The following is a 5,000-nucleotide window of genomic DNA, read 5'->3' as shown; positions in this document are numbered from 1 at the left end:
TTGTTGTCACGCAAGATGAAGAAAACCGACTTCGTAGCCCTTTGTAGGGTCTACGTAAGTAGCCGTTCACGGAAAAAGGGTCGTTTTCGTGTTTGTTATCACGGATATCGGAAAATTATTTCTCTTTTTCACGTATCACGACAATTACATAATTCACGGTTCACGAATTTTATTTTTTTTAGATTACGGATCACAGAAAATAAATTCGGTCGATCACGTTTCACGCGAAACCCCCTTACGGCCCCTCTTTTAACGATAGCGCAACGGACAAAAAAATTGCAAGTTAAGTTTTTTGTATGATTTCTATTGTTCGTTTGTTCGATGCAACTTCAGTCGAACTATCCAGCAAAGACTTTGGAACATTGGTCACTAGGAGATAAAATTAGAATTAATTCGTCCTCACCTGTGTGCTTTCGTTACTGAAAAAAACTTGGAATATATCCAGAATGTTTATGCGCAACATTTTCATTTGTATCATCAAAAGTCACAATTTTCACTAAAAGAAGCTCAAAAATTAGCAACAAGCCCAAAATCAAACCCATGGATGAACCTTTGATCCGATTAATTCCGGCATTTTATTAACCAACATACACAGAGCATATTGACTCTTAGACACTATTAATTCGAAAGAAATTAGAAAAATGAAAGTACAATTTGAGGCAAACGTCGCCTAAAAATAACAGCTGTTCAAAAGAACGGTTAAGTCCTCCTTTTTGCAAGGATAGTTAGGAATTCTTTAACCCAGGCAAAACAAGCAAGTGTCGACGAAACGGAATCATTTATTAATGTAGTACTCGACGAGCATGCTCCAGAGAGGAGAGAGATCTAAGAGTCAGGGCAATGCTTTGGGAGGTTATGGTAGTTCTTCTACATTATGCAATAATTTCAGTCGTTTCTCTTGATCTCATTTCAGTCGTTGTCCTTCTTCTTTCGTTATTATCTTCATCACAACGGCATTGTAATTCTAGCGTCTTGGATCAAAATATAAGACGAAACAGCTTTATTTTCTACTGGTGACCAATGTTAACTTGTAGCTGACCTTCATAAAATGTCCTTTCTTTAAAAAGCCGCAGAAAGCGACTGAAATACATCTTACTTACACACCACTACAGATCTCTATGTACAAAAACTTACAACAAACCGTCCGAGATTCAAAACTTAGTAAACCTACATCGCTGTTTGAAAAGTTTCTTTACCCTTGTAAGCTATAGTATACTTGATTTAGAGAAGACTGGCATTCTCCTCACGATTTATTTCTTTAACCATAGGCTTTTGTTTTTGTTTCTCGGTAGTATTTTTTTGTTTTTGACCTTGCTCTTTCTCTGCTCCCACACGTTTAAGCCTTTCTTGTTGAGCTTCAGTGATACTCTTCATGCTAACGTGATCGGAGCTTGAGCTCCTTTTTGTTCTTCGGCTAACCAATGTCATGTTCATGATGCTCACCAGTTGTGAAAAGGCTGTTCTGACAGCTCGACGTCGGCCAAAGACTAAATGTTTGAAACCTGTTCGGTAGTTTTCACTAAAAGCAAAGCAGATGCAGGGATTGAGGGCTCCCCACGAATGAAGCAACATCTTTCTTATGATAAATACAATGACTTGGGGAATTTTAGCACCGATTTCATGGGGAAGCTCCCCATGAAACTTAAATATGATGATAGAAGAGCAAACAAACAATGGGCCAATACAGACAATAAAAGCAGCTAATATGGCTATTGACAATCTGACTATCTGTCTGTTGCTTGCAGGGTCTCGAGATCTCTTTGATTCGGATATCTTTCCCTTTCATTTTGTCTTCGTTTTAGAGTCCAAGCTATGGTGCTGTATATGATAGTCAACAAACACACCTGTACCAGGTAGAATACGATGAACATGGCTGCCGTATATTTATTATTGATTTCCGTAGTCCAGTTGGCTTTGAAGCAGCAATAACCATAGGAGGAAACATGGAGTATGTGAAGGTAATGAGCATGGGCACCTATGGCCACAATCCACGAAACCAGGATGCAGACTAAACGCACTTTCCGCGAGATGAGTTTTATCTTCAAGGGGAAGACAACAGCAATAAGCCTGTCCACTGAAATCAGCATAAGGCTCTGGATGGAGACCAGCACAGAAACATCAGGAAGAAAATGGCAAAGTTTGCAAATGATATTTGCAACTTCCGGCTGAAGACTGGAAAGAAAGGGACCTGAAGATAGTGTCTCTGCAATTGTATAGGGCATGATGGTCAAAGGAGTGAAGAGATCGGAGACGGCCATATTGACCACGAAATAATTGATTGATTTTCGAAGTGGCTTGTACTTGGAAAACACCAGGATGATAAGAACGTTTCCAATCAACGTGACAAGGAGTATGATGGAATAGGTTGCTATTAAAATGGCCTTCTCTTCCTTGGTCAGTTCGACTACCGCCACATTGGAAAATCCATTCACGAAAGATGAATTATTCAGTATGACCGTAGAGTTTTCAAACATACTGGCCCGGCTTACGTTTTGAACGGGGGAGCTGATAGTTTTCTCTTGTTCCTTTCTCGTTTGAAACTGGCAGTAATAGTAATTCTATGTGGTTTTATCTTCTTTTACGGTCTGTGTTGACTCTTCTAGTTCTCGGGTATCCGATCAGTTGATGGTGTTTCTGCATGGCTATTTACACTAGTGCTTTTAATATATTAAAACCTCTGAAACTGATCTGCGACATCCTTCAATTTACGTTCTTTAATTTGGAATAAACGCCACTTGTCAACCTTTTATTGGACTTAAAAGGTTTTTAGATTACATGCACATCACTATGGTGAAATTAAGGACCAATTTAATTTCCTTTTAAGGTAAAAACACGTTCCAAATCTTGACGTAATTTGAATTTGCGGCTGATAATTCGAGGAAAGTGGATTATCTTGCCGGCAAAAATGTCCTTTCGGCTGGGAAAATTCCTCTCGTTCGCTTTTTATCCAAGTATCCGGCGTTCATTTACACTCGTCCGATGGCGTTCAGTCGTAGACCTATCATCTCCATTTGTCGGTAGCTCAAAAAGATAACTTTGGAAAACATTGTGAAGGCTGGCCTCAGAAATTTCTGAAATCACTAGTCTTCACCATTGCTAAAAAGGGAAGAAATTAGCCACTGCTGGTTTCAGAAAGTTTGGAAACCGCTACAGACGGCGCTGGTAAAGTAAACAGAAATTTTTGAAACCATCCTCAATGAGAGATGGTTTCAGAAATTATTATTTTTTAATTTAAAAAATTTTAAAGATTGAACTAGTGAGCAGCACGTCTGTGAACTCTAAAAGTTGTAAAACGATTTATTTCATCCTACGCGTTTCGTGTCACTAACGCACACTTCGTCAGGGATGTTTTACACAAGGGACCTGTATATATACCTACATAAGAGACTAAAAAATCTTTTTACATTACGTAAAACAGCACCTACTAGCCTGCGTAGCCGTCGCGAGGAGAGGGGATTGGGGAGAGAGGGGGAGGGAGCGCCTGCAGCGAAACCCCCACATTCCACGAAACGCCCCCTCATTAATATTCAAAACTGCCCTGAGCAATAAACCAATAAAAACACGTCGTTTAATTGCGCGCGAAAATTTGTCCGAATGGATTTTTTGGCACTGCGGACTCTGGAAATAATTGTGAACTCTGGCCGTATTGTTCGTAAAAGATATAAGTTTTGGCATTAATGTCAAAATTAATGTCTTCTTAAGACGGAAAAAGCGTCAAAGACAAATTTAATTTAACAGACGAATTTAACTCGTTTTAGACGTCGCTTTATCGTCGAATTTATTTTAAAGTGGGACCTGGAATTAAATTCTTCTGAATTAAAATCGACGATAACGCGACGTATAAACTAGGCCTTAAGGATAACGCGACGGACGAAAAAAAATGCAAGTTAATACTAAATAAATTTTTTGTATGATTTCTATTGCTCGTTTGTTCGAACAGTACAGGATTACAGAAGCACAGAGGAAAAGGTCCCTGCCTCAGTCAAGAGTGAATCTTCCACAAACCACCAATCCTCATCTGGCAATACCAAATTTGTGGTCGATTATTTCGTGCACAGTTCGTTTGGACTAATCAGTCACAGACGCACACGTATAACCAATAAATACAGCGTCATTCAGTGATCATCATCGAAAGCAATCAACGAACAACAACAACAAGTTGTTTAATATAAGATAGGAAGATATATAGATCACCAGATAACCATTGATACTTTTATAGATGACTTTTGTTAAATATCTCAGAAAGGTGTTATAATTACGTGCCTCTAACTTCTTCAAGTTCCTTTGAACTTGAATTCTGTATTAGTTTTCATTGGGAATCTATCAAGCAGCCGTCGAGATCGAACTTTGAGGCCCTTCCTTCAAATATTTTCCTTTAGTATAAATACACAGGTGATTTTACAAAATCGCGCGCTCTCATTGGCTCGCTATCTCGGATATCAGACGATAATCACCTCGACGGACAAAATGGCTGCCAGTAGTCGTTTTGCCGCTGTAAGTGAAGATAATTTTCGCGTTGAAATGTTTTTTTTTTCTCTTTTTTGAAATAATCACCTGTGTATTTATACTAAAACAATTATTCGCCTCGGGGTCAGTGATTATCGGTGAATATTCACCAATAAGCACTTCGCCTTCGGCGAATAATTGTTAAGTGTTCCCTTGTTTCCCAGATTGCTTTCAAACTTGTTCCCAGTTTTTTGATCCCTAAAACTGTTTTAAAATGTATTTTGTACCCTTGTTTCCTAAGATAGTTTGACATTGTTCCCCTGTCCCCCCCGCTAGTTCAAATTAGCCATGTACTCTTCTTCCCACAAACTCCTGAGAGGGCCTCAACTTTGGCCGAAGATTGTCTCGTTTGAATTTCTAATGGCTTAAATCGAGTCGAAGTGTTTTCGGTATTATCTGGACATCAAGTAAATCAAGATCAAACGGAGTCGAGAAGTACATTTCATACGGACAAAAACATCAAACAGAGCAACTTGTCGAGATAACCATCTCCA

General features: G+C 38.9%; 1 pseudogene; it reads right to left on the bottom strand.

The window, feature by feature from the left end:
• The window catches only part of LOC138016742 (QRFP-like peptide receptor), a 26,967-nt pseudogene extending 24,356 nt beyond the window's left edge, over positions 1–2,611 (bottom strand).
• Positions 2,612–5,000: the final 2,389 nt, after the last annotated feature.

The sequence above is a fragment of the Montipora capricornis genome, chromosome 9 (assembly GCF_036669925.1).
Source record: "Montipora capricornis isolate CH-2021 chromosome 9, ASM3666992v2, whole genome shotgun sequence".
NCBI classification, from domain to species: domain Eukaryota; kingdom Metazoa; phylum Cnidaria; class Anthozoa; order Scleractinia; family Acroporidae; genus Montipora; species Montipora capricornis.
This window is presented reverse-complemented; position numbering and strand designations above follow the sequence as displayed.